Here is a 17,682-nt window from a genome sequence, read left to right as displayed (position 1 = left end):
GTAAATATTCATTCGAGGAGCAAAAGAAAGACATATTCGTGATCTTCGTCAAATTTGTGGTAAAGTTCATGTCATTCTTTTTACGTATTCGTACTTCCGGTTTTGAAAATTTTCCTGAACTATAAGTTCAGGAAAATTCTCGATTTTGGCAAAATTTTGGATTTCGTTTAAATTACACCTATTCGACTCCAAATTTCATGGAGATCACGAATATGTGGTTTAATTTGACGACAGCTCAATGGTTGAGGCGCTGTGATTACTTCCGGTCTACTTCCGGATTTTTTAAAAAAGACTAGCAAGTGAGCTTTGTTCTGTTTACAGTTCTCAATATTGCAAGCTTGATTTTAAGTTTAAAAATTTGCATCCTTAAATCTTTGAGCTTAAAAACCTGACTATTGTTTCTATCTGTATTATGTAACTTTTATTTGCATGTCACCAAATAAGAATTGTTTTCTCTTTATTCAGGTAATGCAGAGGAAACGTCGAGAAGATGGACACCAAAACGTCGCCGGTATCTCCAAAATGTCAGCGCGGATCATCATTTGTTGTTGGTAATATGTTTGTGTTAGTTAACCCGTTGTCTGCCACGTCTTTGTTCTCCCCTGCACGGGCCGCGCTGTTCGGTCTCGTGGTTTTACAAGCCGCGGGGTCGGAAAGTCGCCAAGCCCAAAATTTGCCGCAAGGCGCCTGCTATAAGGCAATGTGCACCATGCACCCCCTCCTTGTCAGCCCGGACTTGTCAGCAATGGCAAGTCCCACTTGGTCATGGATCCTTCAGACGTGGCGCGTAGAGTAGTAGAGTGCAACCTACGGGTTGTATGGCGTGGCAGCCAACGGGTTAACTTAAGTGTATGTATGTATGTATATGTGTATGTGATTGTAAAATGTGGTGGAATTGTGGGTGGAGGTGGGACAATTAAGAAATTCCTTTTAAAGTTTTTGTTTGCTGTGTCTTATAATTTATAATAAAATTTGTTTAGCACTTGACTTGTATATTTTTTACAACGTTGAAGTTTTACATAAGTTATAGGTAAGAGACTTATCATATCCAGACTCTTTAAATTAACTTCTATGAAGAACCAAACACTATCTACAACTCCCTTGTTACGCCAATCTAAGGTAAAAACAGAGCTGTTACCAAAAAATATTTCAGTAAACATTACAGTACGTCTCTTTCGTAACTTGCCCTGTAAATGAAGATCGTCCAAACACTAGAAAATGTTGGAATGCAGAGCGACTAGAGCAATAGCCACTTGCAACATGCGAAATGGGAAAGATCCAACAGAAATCAGAAAACGTCGCAAAGTCAAAAGGCTATTAGTTGGCAGGAGATATCGTACAAAAGGATTACCCAGATTAAAAAAATATATTTTCTCATTATAGATCAAAAACAATTCCCAGTGACTAGTAACTTTTAAGATATGACCGACAAATCTGAACATAATTATTAAAATTGAAAATTCGATTCTACTATTTAAGAGCGTCACTATAGTAAGTTTTAGAAGCGTAGGTTGTTGTGTAATATTCAGGTGCCTTAGTGGTGTAGTAACTCGGGGTAGAGTAAAACTTCGGAACTTCGGTGTAGTAGGTCGGAGCAGCGTATAAGTAGTAGTATAATACTCCGGTGCCTTGGTAGTGTAGTACTTAGAGGCCTCGGTGTAGTAGCTAGGGGCAGCAAAGGTTGTAGTGTAGTAAACTGGAGCCCCTGTTTGGTAGTAGCTTGGAGCAGAGTAATACTTGGGTTCCTCGGTGTAGTAAACTTGGGCAGCGTATGTGGTTGTGTAATATTTGGCCTTTTCGGTGTAGTATTTGGGGACTTCGTTGTAGTGGCTAGGTGTAGCGTAGGTTGTGGTGTAGTAAACTGGAGCCTCGGTGTAGTTTTTCGGTTCAACGTAGTACGAAGGAGCAGCCACTGTGTAGTGAGTGGGGGCTGCGTAATACTTGGCCGCCTCAGTTGTAGTTGTGTAGCTCGGGGCAGAGTAATACTTCGGGGCTTCGGTGTAGTAGCTCGGGGAAGGATAAGTAGTGGTGTAATACTCTGGAGCCTTGGTGTAGTACTTAAGCGGCTCGGTGTAGTATTCAGCCAATTTGGTGGTGTAATAAGTTGGAACCTCTGTGTAGTAGCTAGGAACTGAGTAATACTTGGGAGACTCGGTGTAGTAGACTGTGGCAGCATACGTGTAGTACTCCGGTGACTTGGTGGTGTGGTACTTGGGAATATCGGTGTAGTACTCAGGATCTTTGGTGATGTAGCTCGGGGTAGCATAAGTTGCGGTGTAATACTCTGGAGTCTTGTGGGTGTAGTACTTGGGGGCCTCAGTGTAGTAACCGGTTGTTGCGTATGTTGTTGTTGTGTAGTAAGGCGGCGGCGTCGCGGTTTGGTACCCACCATACGCAGGAGACATCGGTACAACATGGCTGAACCAACCATCAACGATAAAACATCCAACAGCAGCACGACGCCATAATTTACTAGACAATTAAAAAGTTTTAATATTTATTTTCAATTGCGGTACTGGTATATTGGCAAATAGAAAAGAAAGTACAATTGATTCACAACTCTATGGAAATATTTTTACCTCCATTTAAAACTTGTGATGCGACGAAGAATGGAGTTGATGGCAAATAGTGCACGGCAGTTCCTGTTGCCGTAACGGAGATGCTCAATCGCCAGCTCAATTGTTGCACCTTTCATACGACTAGACAATAAATAATTTGTATATTTAGCAGTTTGCATATTGAAACCCAACGTAACAGAATATTTACCCATGATATGTAGTGGTGTAGTACTCCGGTGCCTTGGTGGTGTTGTGTTGGGGAGCCTCGAAGTAATAAGCTGGAGCAGCGAGTGTTGCAGTGTAGTACTCTGGTGCCTTGGTGGTGTAGTAATTAGCGGCTTCGGTATAGCACTCAGGCGCTTTGGTGTAGTTTCTCGGGGCAACATAAGTTGTGGTGTAATACTAAGCCTTGGCACTGTAGTTGCTGTTTCCGTGTCGGAGATGACCACTCGACTGATTTCCTTCGCCTTCTCTCTTTCTAACGACTAGAGAAAATAATTTTGATATTTAACAATTGGCATATTTAAAAGTGCAGGTAATAGAATATTTACCCATGATGTGTAATTGTGCAGTACTCCAATGCCTTGGTGGTGCAGTACTTCGTAGCATTGATGTAGTACTCGACCCTTTGGTAGTGTAGCTCGGGGAAGAATTATACTGCGGAGATTCGGTGTGGTAGCTCAGGGCAGCATGGTGGTGTAGTACTTGGAGGCATCGGTGTAGGAACTTGTTGTGTCGTAAGTTGTGTAGTAAGGCGGCAGTGTAGTGCTTTGGTATGCGTAATACTCAGGAGACATATGTACACCAGTGGTTGAACCAGCCATCAACGACACAACACCCAGCAACAGCACGACAGCATAGTTTACTAGACAACTAATAAATTCAAACATTACCATTCAACAATAACTGGCTAGTGGAAAATAAAAAAAAAATTTAAATTGATACAAAACTAAATACGACAAACAGAAAATTTACCCATGATTGAGAAATGTTAGTACGATGAAGAATGCAGTGGATGACAAATAGTGCACTGCAGCTGATACCGTGTCGGAGATACTCGCTCGACTGATCATTGTCGACTTTTCTCTTGCCTTTTATACGACTTTTTCTCACCCTTCCTCTTAAGCCTTGCGGTTATTTTACCTTCTTAATAATGATGCAAAACTTCCCGTTCTCACCCAACCTCTACACCACTGCATGACACGTTTTACTTAATGATCTCCATGACCTTCGATTGAAGGAAATGCAAACTGGCTTTTCCTTCTTTAGGTTGACGTTGCTGAGGATGGGTCTACAAAAACCAAAATAAAAATGAATACCAAATAGCTTACCCTTGCGGCTTTTGTACCTGCTTGATAATGATGAAACACGTGTCATTCTCACCCAACCTCTACACCACCGCATGCCAGTTTTACGTAATGTTTCTCGTGACCTTCAAGCGAGAAGGACATCGTGTCTGGACAAACTGGCCGATCTGTCTGCAGGTTGACTTGCATGCAAATATACAACGAAGACATGCAAAAAATGTAACGAATCTAAAACTCCTCACACATGTTGACTGCAAGACTGTTACCTCGAGTATGAGTGAGGATTCCCCAGAGTCCAATTATTCCAAACTGATATCAAGACGTCGCAAAAAGCCAGCATAACGGCAACCAGCGCATTCGTGTGTGCAGATCTGTTGGAAAGATTAAAATGATTATTGGCTGTATGGATTTAAAAAATAAAATTATTTCTATCATATAACTGTACTGTACTCATGTACATATATGTTTTCATGTACAGATCCATTTACAGACATGGCAGGTTATTCACCTCATACTCTTCATGTCACTGAAACTCAATCCCCTTGCAATGGGACAAGGAAATTATCGACATTATTTTCAAATTTACCTATAAGAAATAAAACTCTACCTATCGCTTAGATGGGTTACCTTCTAAGCCAAAGTAAAAACATACATAACAAAAAACCTGCTTTTGCAGAGTATGTCACCAAAATTGCGAGATTCAGAAAAGATACTAAGCAAGAATACCTATGTTATATGGAAATCTGGATTGTAAAATTGTAATGGTCTGGTAGCAAAAATGGGGAAATAACTTATCTCGACACATTTTTATTCCTCTGTGAGGACTTCAAACATGAGTTTTAGGCTTTTGACAGCATGGGGATCTAATAGATGAAATGTGACTGAGAGCTAACTGAACTTGTTGGAATGACTGACACTCTGACAGTAGGCTATGCAATCTAGCTTTGATGAAATAAGTTAGTGTAACATAAAGATAAGAAAACCATGTTAAGATTAACCTACATACGATATGAAGTTAAATTCGGTATTTTAAATCACAGGAATATAACTATAAATTAGCAACAATTTGTTTCGTCCATTTCGCCTCGTTTCACGATGTAATAACAACAAGGGCGACACTAGCGACATCTAGTAATGATTTTTGAATTTTAAGTTAGTTGCACAGTCACAGGTCACAGACATCACATAACACGTCGTTCGTTACTTCAATTTCAAAACAAATTAAAAAGTTAAACAACGGATATCGTTAAGTTAACTGTTTTTAAGTAATAGATCACACAATCTTTAGTAAAGATTGTTACTATAGTTTTGCCGCTTCAGAACTCAGAAAGTCAGAAGGTCCAGTCTCCAGTGTCCAGTCGAGTCAAGTCCAGAACTGACTCCAGAATCCAGAGATTTCTACCACAATTTCTATATCCTAAATAAATTTTTTCCTGCTCCTGTGAATGGTATGTCTATTGTTTCCTGAACGGAGGATGATGGCAGGCTATCCCCCCTTCTCTCTCTCTATCTGCTCACATACCAACAAAAAAAATACTTTTTTTTTTTAATAAAGAGATTTTTAAAAAAGGAAACTTATTTACCTTTTTTTAAAAAAGAATATATATCTCATCTTTGGAATGCGACTTTTTCTTGATTGGATCATATCCATAAATTTATCCGCGGCTTCTTATAATAATAATGCCTCTCTTTTTTTCTTTTATTCTTTTCTCCATCTCGCCATCGTTTTCAATTTATCGATGCCAATACATGCCAATACAAAAAGAGACCCGACCGAGATAGAAAGAGAGACAGCTGCTTCTCCTTCTCGACAGACGGGCTTATTTGCAGTTGATGAAACTCTCGAGCAAAACTATTATAGGCACGTGAGCCGTTCTGCAGGCCGTTTGGTAAATTTTTTTCTTTCCGACAGATGAGACTCTCAACCGGAATGGCGAAAAGAGTACAGATCTTTTTCTTATCGTTTACTATTATTATTGCGCCCTGGTTTAGATCGATGGAATAACTTTGTGTGTGTGTCAGATGACAGCATATGCTCCATAATGGGACAGCTCAGATATTGTGTAGGACCACGACTTTGTGATGTGTATAGACTCTGCGTATATACCTCGTCTATCGGTCTAGACCAGCCCCACCACATTGAATGCTAGGAAACTATATCTAGATGGCTACACAAATCTATCCGGAATCATCGTGAATTTTTTTCTGGTGGAGGACGGCGTTTACTATAGATCGGCGGTAGCTATATAGACTGGCAGAGTAATATCACGGCTGAACATGACCTGACACATGGCGTACAATAATAGCTGGGAGGAGACATATTTTACAGACAGGGAGGGAGAAGAAATACGAGCAAACGGTAGGGAAAAAGAAGAAGAAGAATGACGACTTTTGCCAGGCTCAGCCGAATCCTTTTTTTTTCTTTTTCTTTTCCTTCATCCGCTCCCAATGCGAAATCCTTCACGTTCGGATGCCTTTGATTCTCTTTTCATGTCTCCTGGCACAACAGACACACATACATGGCCGATCGTAGAAACGAATAGATAAGAAAAAATGAAAATAAACCAGGGAAAAAGGAAATTACACAAAAAAAAGAGACGGTTCCTGACGCACTCCAATTGCGCCAGAGAAAATGAAGCAATAAAAAGCGATAAAAAGGTCTTTGAAGAAAAAAAATTAAGCGCAGTTAAAATACAAATAGATTAAAACAGCGCATTAGGAATAAATAGACAACATTTGCCGGCTTGCCTGGTCCTCTTAGCGCACATCCAGTAATTTTTGTTTCCAACAAAGAAAGCGGGCGGATTTCCAACGCAGTGGCAAAGTAAATTTCCTTTACTATCAGTCAGATAGTATTGGAAATTTGCTTGTTCCTTCGATTCTTTTAGGAAGTCGTTGATGTTGACATTAGTTCCACGTACCACATCAAATTGTTTGTTTTGATTTGTTATCATATTTCTTCGGATATTTTCTTCGAGGTCCATACGCAAGCGTTTTTCTTGTACCAGTTGGCGTTCTAGGATATTCATCCTCTCGTTTAAATGCGAGTAACCTGCAGCTTGAAAACTGGGCAGCTGGTAGGCAAACTCGTTATTACTATCAAGGGGAGCGCGGTAAATTCCAGCTCCTCCGCCACCATCACTGCCACGAAATAATCCATTCTCTTTGCGGAAATCATCTCCTCGAGGTGGGCGATAGTCGCCATCTCTGGCGGGAGCAGGTCCTCGGTAATCGCGATCTCCGTCACGACGATCTCCGTCACGACGATCTCCATCACGTCTATCTCCATCACGTCTATCAGCTCCACAACTTGGTCGGGGAGGACGATATTCATTTCCTATGCCGCTGCTCCCACTACCACCCGGCTCCGTGAATTTAGCCGAATTTGAATAATTAAAAAATGATGTAATTTTCGGTTGTTTGCGCGATGTCAAGTCGATTTGGCCATCGTTGGGCGCCGACGAGATGCGCTGGGCGCCGTTGCACTCAGTCGATTTGCGCGCTGTCAAGTTCATTTGAAAATCGTTGGGCGCCGACGAGATGCGCTGGGCGCCGTTGCACTCAGTCGATTTGCGCGCTGTCAAGTTCATTTGAAAATCGTTGGGCGCCGACGAGATGCGCTGGGCGCCGTTGCACTCAGTCGAGTTGCGGGATGCCAAGTTCAGTTGACCATCGTTGGGCGCAGAAGAAGTGCGCTGGGCGCGGTTGCGCTCAGTCGAGCTGCGGGATGCCAAGTTCACTTGGTAATCGTTGGACGCCGACGAAGTGCGCTGGGCGCCGTTGCGCTCAGTCGAGTTGCGGGATGCCAAGTTCAGTTGACCATCGTTGGGCGCAGACGAAGTGCGCTGGGCGCCTTTGCGCTCAGTCGAGTTGCGGGATGCCAAGTTCAGTTGACCATCGTTGGGCGCAGACGAAGTGCGCTGGGCGCCGTTGCGCTCAGTCGAGTTGCGGGATGCCAAGTTCAGTTGACCATCGTTGGGCGCAGACGAAGTGCGCTGGGCGCCGTTTCGCGCTGCGCGCCACTTCGTTGCTCGCAATGGTCGCTCGCAACTATCGCATAACAAATCGCAACTCCAATATTTGCTATAGATTAAATTTACATTATTATTATTAATTCATTAGGAAATACAAAATAAAATTAAGAATTACCAGTGATTCGTTTTCTAGCAACACTTCAAATTCCGCAATCCCAAAAACGGTGGCTTTCATCACGCGCAAAGCTGCAACAACAGTTGGTGTAGCCAATTTCGTTGCAATGGAATAGTATTTTGCAATGGTGTTTGCGAATTCCATGGCATAAAATGTTTTTAAGTGCCTGTGTAAATTGTTAGGTAAAGTAAATGGGATTTCGCAGTATTCACAGATACACTTTTCTGGCTTCGGTCGTTGTTCATTCATTCGGTGATTTTCAACCAGTCCATTTGTATGGAAAACATCTGGCATTAATGATCTCATTTCATCTGAAATTCATAAATTTTTATTAATAATTAAATTATATTTTATTAAACTTATACCTAGTATTGTTTGCAATTTCGGTTTTTTCTTTCATTGCAGTAAATTTCTTTTGTTCTCTAAAGAAAGAATCTACTGCACTAGCAAGCGCCAACTTTTCGAAACAGATCTGTCCCTCTTCAGTTATGTTCTACATTAAAGGAAAATAAAAATTAATTTACAAATTATTGATTATTAGATAACTTATACCTTGTAAAATTCGCGGAAAGCATTATTCATGGAATTGGAATTGTATGTTTGAAAAGCAAATAGATCGCTTAGCATGGCGGAACATCCAAAGGGAGTAAAACAAACAATATGATTTATTTCTTTCAGGATTTTCTCAATTTGGGCTTTTGTCTCTTGTATTTCATCAAAAGATTATTAACCTGTTTAAAAAATTTAAAAATGTTTAGTACGACATCCGCACGGTGGGCACGGAGGCGGCGGAGGAGGATGCTACGGCGGATGTTACGGCGGATCGCATCACTCGTACGAACCCGTGAACAACGACATAAAGCTTTTGGTAAATTTATTTTAAAAGGGTAAAAACTATTTCGGAATCAAATAATATTAAAGGTCCTTTTTGTTTGTTGCATTGCAGATCACTATTTTCTCTTTGGTGGTTGACACCGGCCTATCCGCACCTCTACATCTGGTCTACCCGCACACATTTCCGTTTCCAGCAGCCTATCCATCTCCGGTAGGCCTACATGTCGTTCACGCTGTTCCAGCCGTTGAGACCAGAGTTCACTAGGCTGACACTCCCGTCGTGGTCGGCCATTCTGCCACAATCCTGAAACCGAATTTGACTCCATTCGTCGTCGCTCCTCTAGCCGCTCCAATAACAGTCGCCGTCGCTCCCTCGGACGACTCTGTCGTCGTCGAGACCAAAAAAGCAGATGAGACTGTCGCCGATCCTGATGTTATTCCCGTGGCCAAGAAAGAAGAACCCACGGAAAAGGCCGTTCCATTAACATACGTCGCCCATCATCCGTTTGCTTTCGCTGCTCCAGCTCCACTGACTTTAGCTGCTTCGCCAATTGGCCGTGGTGTTGCTCCGAACGTTTTGAATGTTAAGGCATCCGTCCCAGCTGGCGATGGTTCCCCTATGGACGTTCTTTTTACCAAGGAAAAGGTCCTTGCACCCGTCCGTGCTCCACACACACTCAACTCTCCATCTCCGAAGTGACTCCCCAGGTGACCGTCCAGCATCTTACAAAAGTCATCATCGACAAAGTTGCTGTCCAAGTGCCAGTGCTGGCTACGCCATACGCTTTCTATGTCCCAGTTCCAGTGGCTCCCCATTACGACATCCATCATGTCCACACTCCGGCATTGACCGTATTAGCTTAGTATGATTCCGTTCTCTTATGCATTCCACCAACCTCCCGCCTTCAACGTATTGGAAACATCATTTTGGAATACTTACTGAAAATAAAGTTTCGGTCTTTCGGTTTATTGAAGATAGAATTTTTGATAAAAAAGTGTCTAGTCTAAAATCACGCAACAGGGGGAAGTGAAGGGAAAACAAATCCTGTGGGAAGGATGGATCCATCCTTTGGGGGGATCAAGTTGAAATATATTTCTCCCCTTGTCTCACATGTGGCGAGCCTAGCGGAATAAGCTTGTGGGTATTTGTCCCAATTCTTCACTTCGGCTACGCCCAAAGACAAAACGATCCTCATCTGAATCGGCGTCTAGCGACTAGTGCGACAGTTGGCTAATGAAAAGCTACGCACAATAAGGCAATGACAACCGTTCCGGCCGGAAGGAAAGAAAGTAAGGGCAACTGGACTGGAGAGCTCCCAGTCTGCAACTACTTTGCGCTACATCAACAAAATTTCCGGCAGAGCGCACCCCCACAACATTGTAAAATTGGGGAGCGATAAATAAAAATAAAGACGAGAGAGAGAGAGAGAGAGAGAGAGAGAGAGAGAGAGAGACCGGGTAGGAGGACGGCAGAGCGAAAAATAATAAATCCGGCAGAGGCACGGGGCGGAATGTTAGAGAGCCGTAAGCCCGTAATGTCAAAATTGCAATCGAATACATCACGCTGTTGTGCACTTCACATGGCAAAGCGGAAACAGTGGCAGAAAAGAGACGGCCACTCCTCCGAATGGGGCGGAATGGGGAAAAGGCAAAAGCGCAAATAAAGCGGACGTAAATCCTCCCACCCTCCTCCTTCACGGGATTCCTTCCGGAAGCGGCGGCGGCATTTCCATGTCTTTACATGTCATTAACAGCAATGAGATGGGGGCAAAAAAGAAAAGCATTTCCTTCCTCTCTTCCGCCTTCTGTTTATTACGACGCGACGCGACCGCCGAGGTTCCCTCCTTTTTTCGCAGCCGCAAAGTACCGCAACTTTTTAAGAAGAGGCAAAAAGAGCCAGAGAGAGGCGGATGATCGGAGTGCGCGTGCAGAATCGCGAAAGTTGGATGGGTAGCAGCTCCTCCACCACTGTGAGCACATGCGCCTGCAACAACTCCTAACCAACGTGACTCTGGAACAAAAACTCGCCTCGCTCTATCTGTATGCGTGTACTGTGTTAGTCGTCGGCAAACGTCCTATTCAGGATCAACAGAAACGATCTGACAGTGGTCCCCCCTCCATCGATCCAGCCACTACACAAAACTCGACCATTTGCGCTCGTCCCCTTTTCTTTCCCTCGGTCTCTCTCTCTCTCCCTTTCTGCTGGAGCTAGAAACTTTGCTTGTGTGCGTGCATGTGTGTTGTTTCTCCTTACCTGTTCGTCGACATTTTGGTTAGATGGTTGTTGCTTGGAGTTGAGATTGCCTGGATAGTAACTCTCGCCTTGGACTCCGATGCCTCCGCTCCGTCCTCCCGATGGGTCGGCAACGTAAATCTGGCAACGTCCAAGAAGCAGACGATTAAAATAAGTGTCTTTTACAAAGTGAAGTAAGTTCTGGAAGAATCATCTCGAAAAAAGGACACGGTGTCGTCAACCAGGAATTGCAGAGTGAAGTGTTTCTGTGTTTCAGTGTTTCAGTTTCAGTGTTTTTGGTGTTTCTGCACAGTTTGCTGAACTTTTGAGGTCAGCAAGGAATGTGTGAAAGTGTGTGTGTGTATGTATAATTATATTATTATGTGTTTCAGTGTTTCAGTGATTAGTGTTTCAGTTTCAATGTTTCGGTGTTCCTGCACACTTTGCTGAACTTTGGTGAACACAACCTGAGATCAGCAAGGAATGTGTGAAAGTGTGTGTGTTTGTATGTGTGTAAGTTGGTAATAGTTCAACATGGACATTCGTCAAACAACACTTAGATATAAATAGAGCAAAAGGTAAAGGGCACTTACATTTTCTCCCAATACTGCGGTAAGCGTTTCCGTAACTTCCATGAAATCATCTGCAAGTTCTAATTCAAAATTGCAATGATAATTGGAAGCCATGGTAAAAGAAACGACGTTCTTTTTCGCGATCAGAACAAAAACTAATGTGCTTCGTTTTCTTTCTTTGTCTTTTTCAGGAAATTCTGAAAATGTTCTTTGGCCATAGAACACTTTCATTTTGGAGCGATCCGATTGGACGACAAATCCGTCTTTCTGCGTCAGAAAAGGCTTCATCTGGCCAGTAGTTGTTCATGACAGCTATCGGCCATTGCCGATTTTGTACTAGACAAAAGCCTCAAAATACTAATTCGCTTTCATACTTTAAATGGTGAAGCGATAAGATTGACTGATAATTGCGTTATGGTGGGAGACATAAAACTTCACACACCAACTTGATAAAGAAAATTAGAAGAAGAAATGTCTACACCTCTGTTGTAAAGTCTACCACTAGGTGACACACACAGACTACCAAGACTACAACAACCTCCTTGACACAACAACGACAATCGGCAATGCTTGTCGAAAAAGTCAGTTTTCAGCTGTTGTCTTTTGCTTCTTCCTAGCTTGAGTAGGTCGTATTAGTCTTGATCCTGAATCTAAATTATAAAATATAATAAAAAATGTTTTTATTCTTTTAAGAAAATATTTAGGAAATGTAGTTACCTTGTGTCATTCCGGTAATGTATCCCTCAATTGTTGCTTCTGTCGTATCTTGGAATCCCACAAAGTCAGTTCGCACATAGGGTTCAGTTTTTTCTATGAACTCTTCACCGGTGAACAATGTGAAATTCGGCTCAACACCTTCACTGTTCAATACATATACGCCATTTGTCATAAAAACAACGGATGATGGCATAATCCCTTCCCTTTCTAAATTCCTGAAATTTATGTACTGTAATTATTTAAAAAATTACATTAATTAAAGTTATAAACAAAAATAAATTTTTATTTTTATTTTACAAGATTTGACACCTTCCCAGTAAGCTCACCGGGCGAATTCGTCATATATCCAAACATAGACGTGGATGTTCTATGATAAAAGAAGATGTCAGATATGTGACTAGCAGGAATTCGTTCTTCATGATGTTTCTTGCGCACATGTGTGTCACTGTCTTCAAGTAGGGATAAAGAAGAGCCATTATGGCCTATTTGCGCAACGATGTGGATATCGTAATCCAATCCTGTTTTTATCTTCAGGAAATCCAAAATTTTTCTAGGAAACATAAATAGGATATAATTAAAAATTTAGTGGTTAAAGAATAGATTTTATTATGCAAATTTTTATAATTTTCCCCTATTTATTTAAAACGAATCCGCCCATTCACTAGCCGGAATTGTCGTCCAACCGCTACATTTTTTTATGGCTCTGCCTGCCATTACGGGCTATTTCGACAAAGACGACAACGACGGACCTGACGACGGGCAAGAAGGGCTGGAAGACGAGGACAAGCAAATTTAGCTGGAAATCTTTAGCCGCCATCCGTCTAATGCGAGTCAGGCCGGTCTGATGTACCGTCGACTCTTCTCCGCCACCTCGAGCGACGACGTGGTGGACGTGGATGAGGATGACATGAACAACAACCGCTGGAGCGACTTGGAGAGCGAAATGGATTTGGATCAAGTGGTCTACATTCTCATTCAGTCGAAAACCTCCAACGAGGTTAGAGAGAGACGGACGGACCCACACATACTGGGCGAATTTTTTCTTCCCACCCCCCCCCCCCCCACAACCATGGGATTTTTTCAATTTGTTTTCTTATTCTTTTTTTCTTTGATTGTTTTCTCCATGTCCAATTTGGAAATGGACCAAAGTTTGACAAATAGGAAATGAATGATTGAATTTTTGGCCTGAATAGTTTCCTGCTTGTTGTGTGTTTTGGCAGGTTCAAGATGTTACTATCGGCTGCATCTAGCACTTTGTGCGCAAACTTTTGGCCGTCCGAGTGTTGCCCGCCCTCCTTGATAGGCCGCGTCTCACATCAATCCCCAGCTCGTAAGAATGTCCTTTCCTCTTCTTCTTTTTCCCCTTCCTTCTTTAGAAAATAAAAATAATAAAAATAAGAAGACCCCAAAAAATCGGAATGCTTTCAACCCCGCCGTCCGCCCAGGGGGAAATGCTTATAAGTGTCGTTTAAAATGTCGTGAGAAAATGCGCAAAGCTATGCACTTTGCCAGTCTCGTCAGAGGGATTGGTCGATAGAATGAAAAATGAAAAGAGGGACGATTAAGAGCAGCAACCAGAGGGTGAGAAAGAGAGTGAGACCTGACACCTAAGAAAAGGGAACTCAGTACCGCAGTCATTTTTTTGGAGGGACCGGGCAGGAGCGGCCAAAAAAAATAACGACAACAAAAATGACAAAAAAGACGAGCAACGTCAACGCCACAGCAACGCAAAGTGGAGTTGAATGCCCAAAAATTCCGCACGTGCAAAAAAACAGAAAAGAAAATTTTTCTCTAAAGTTGTTGCGTCGTTGGCCATAGATTAATTAAATTTCAACGAATTTGTACAAATTGCGAGAAATAGTGACAGGTGGCGCCAATCGACCACACCCATAAAAAACCGAAAGAAGAAAAGAGAAAATTAATTTACCTTTGATTTTCTTCGACGCACATCCCCATGTCGTCATATATTTTCTGCTTAATTTCTCGACCACTCGAGGAACGTGAGACGAGAACCACTACGAAAATCGGTCGGGTTGAAATTATTGGGCTCAGTTGTAAATTCCATTGATTTCTACGATGAGTCATTGGTGGTCCAGTGCGTTCACAGGGATCACACTCGAGAGTATCCATTTTGAGGTAGTGTACTGATCCTTGATGTCCAGGATTCTGACAATTTAAGCCAGGTTCTTCGGCATTTACGTTTATCTTTGGTATTATGCCATTTGTTACTTCCGTGTAACCACTATTTTTTTTCGTCAAAGGGTGCAGAACTCCACCGTCATCTTGCACTGAAAAATTAAAAAAAAAAATAGAAATATATGCTGTAATGATGTAGCGTCGGAAACAATATATTTAAAATAAATGATTGTCAAAGAGAATGATGTAAAAAAAAGAAGAAAAGTCAAAGAAAATGATAATGTTAGCTTTGATGATGTAAATTAGCCTGAAAAATAAAATCTGTTGTGACAAGTAGTACACAACCAATTACAAAGACTCTGCATCAAAGACTTTATTTTTATACTATCCCTTTTCTAACACGATTGAATCATAATGGTTAACGGGTCAATACTACTCCGAGAGTTTAGAGGAGCGTCAACTGATTATTATTCAAGATAATTTTAAAACGAAAAAGAACCTCGCCAGTCATGAACGTATTGGATTTGCTCGTCTTTGTCGGTCGCACAGATATCCAGTGATATGGTACGACGCCATTGCTGATGTCAATTTTTTTTTTAAATTAAAATAAGGAAAACTTTATGTTAGTTTGTAGATGCTCATAGACTAATAATATGAGATTCCCCCTCGCCCTGCCGAAAATCCTATTTCCATATATATTTCTTCTATCAAAGGCATTGGGCTGGATAGAAGGGCGAAAGATTTTTGAGACTAGATTTGAAAGGCTCTTTGTGAAAAAGATTTGTTATATAGAACGGCGCCGGCGTTTGAGTGCACACGACTTTTTCCCGCTCTCGCCTCCATTATTTCACGCCCAGCCTATAGATCTGCTGGCATATTTATTATTCCTTATCGTTACAACGAATGAAGCAGAAAAAGGTTTTTCTTTTTTGAGTTTTGTGGGAGTGACTACCTGCTGCTGGGTGATGGCAAGAACTTATCACGAGGCTTATAATGCGATCATTTTTAGATCTACTTGTTGGTCTGAAATACAATATACATGTATATATATGTATATATCCAATGTATATCGTACACGAAAAATCAATCCTACATTTCACTTGGCCAAACCGAAGATGCTGGGGCCACAGGAGACACATACACACAACACATCTATCTGGATCTTATTCTTGTCTCCATGTCTTAGTGGTGCATTCGTGCTCTGGGAATCTTTTGGCGTGACTCTCAGGTCGAGTTGCGCAGTTCTGCAAGTCTGATCACTTTGCCTGGGCTGAGGGCTGTACTCACACATACAGTGTATACGCTGGTTGGCCCCACTGGCAGATTGTTGAGAAGAAACTGTCAAGACTATCCCTGCGCGCTTTGGGCAGTTTTTTTTTATTCTCGTAGTTCTGTATAGACGACCGACAATAGATAACACAAATAGTTTGACTAGTGGTGGTATTGATATGTTGCCGAATCACGGACCAGACACGAATGCTGGCGGGGAACAAGACAAAAAAGCCGGCCCTTTATGCTCTGCTATTTGGAAACTATATGGGCTAGTTCTCACACGTGGGCGACGTGTAAAATGTTCTCCTCAATTTATTATAGTTTAAAGCATTATTTATTATAGTCGAAGCAACAAAAGAGATATATATTAAGAAGGCCCATCCCCCTTTTTCGCCGTTATTGGCGCCAAAAATGACGTTCTTCACCGTGTTGCCATATTTCTTTTATTCACTTTGATTCGTTTCCATTTCTTCATTTTTCTCTCCATTCCAACTGTCTACTTCTCCACACACCCGCCGTGGCGCTTATCTTGTTTTATGTTTTTCTTTGTATATTTACATATGGGCAGAGGTGGCTCATTTAAACTATTCATTTTGTAGATATTGAACTTTCTATTCTTTAATTCTTGTTAACAACATGTTTTGCTGTGGGATACGCTTTGCTGTGGGATTAGGGCTGTGGCCCGGGCGATGAAAACCCGGGCCACCGCCCGGGCTGAACGAAAAAAAACCCAACCCGACTCGACCCACCGAGGCATTTTTTTTAACGGGGCGGGCGACGGGTTGAACCCCCGGGTCCGCGGGCCAACCCGAGCGGTGGCGCCATCTAGTAGTCACATAGAGAAGCTCATTATTCTCTATGCCTGCGGCCTCAAAATATTGCCGCCAAATGCTCTACGATAATTTCGTAGCATGAAAAGTAGGATAAGTGGTAGAAAAGGGCGTTCAGTGGTGTTCAGAAGACAGAATTGACGTGTCACTGTTGGAAGAAGAAGATAATTAAGAAATTTAGGGAATTTTTTAAGTTTGTAAAAAAAAAAGTGTGTTTGACCCGATTTTTTACCCGGGCCGTTACCCGACCGGTAAAATTTTTTTGACCCATGGGTTGGCCCGGGCCAAACCCGGTCACTCAGTTGGCCCAACCCGCTACGACCCGCGGAAGAAGAAAAACCCGTCTAAAAAACCCATTAAAAAAAAAACCGCTAAAAACGTCCCGGGCCACAGCCCTATGTGGGATACCCTTTGCTGTGAGGTACGCTTTGCTGTGGGATACGCTTTGCTGTGGGATACCCTTTGCTGTGAGATACGCTTTGCTGTGGGATACGCTTTGCTGTCGGATACGCTTTGCTTTTTATATGCTTTCATATAGGAATGTTTGACAAGTGTTTGATAATGTGATGATATCACATTCATTTATATTTGTGGGATACGCTTTGCTGTATAGCGAGGCATATGGATACCCTTCGGTATAGCAGCAAAGCGTATCCCACAACAAAGTGAGAATACAAATAAATGTGTATGATCACATTATGGCCTGACGGCCAATTGTACGGCCTAACGGCCACAAGAACGGCCTAACGGACTCTCTTCATTGCTCTCTTCATTGCTCTTCGATTGCTCTCTTCATTGCTCCTCGATCCTGGAAGTCGATCATGATCAACACCTTTTGTTTCCTCATTTCTTCCGGGGTCTTCCAAGGATACCAACGAATCCGTTTCTAACCGGCAATCATGCTCCTCGAGAGGTGATCAGTTAGTCTTACTATAGACTTACAAAATGTATCTTGCGTGTCAAGAAAAAAAAGTCGTTGTCCCTATACAAGCAACGTTGGTCGGAACTGGATTTGGAGAAACCCGATGTTTACTGTTTGACTACGTTGGCGATAATTCTTGCACAGCCAGATTG

At 42.2% G+C, this 17,682-nt stretch overlaps 1 long non-coding RNA gene across 1 annotated transcript; it reads right to left on the bottom strand.

Moving 5' to 3' along the window:
• Positions 1 to 3,809: 3,809 nt before the first annotated feature.
• Positions 3,810 to 4,214, bottom strand: LOC124350430. Its single transcript, XR_006920947.1, has 3 exons — positions 4,132 to 4,214; positions 3,907 to 4,047; positions 3,810 to 3,849 (listed from the first exon to the last, which is right to left on the bottom strand). It is a non-coding gene; the product is annotated as an uncharacterized LOC124350430 (long non-coding RNA).
• Positions 4,215 to 17,682: the final 13,468 nt, after the last annotated feature.

The sequence above is a fragment of the Daphnia pulicaria genome, chromosome 7 (genome assembly GCF_021234035.1).
Source record: "Daphnia pulicaria isolate SC F1-1A chromosome 7, SC_F0-13Bv2, whole genome shotgun sequence".
NCBI lineage: Eukaryota > Metazoa > Arthropoda > Branchiopoda > Diplostraca > Daphniidae > Daphnia > Daphnia pulicaria.
This window is presented reverse-complemented; position numbering and strand designations above follow the sequence as displayed.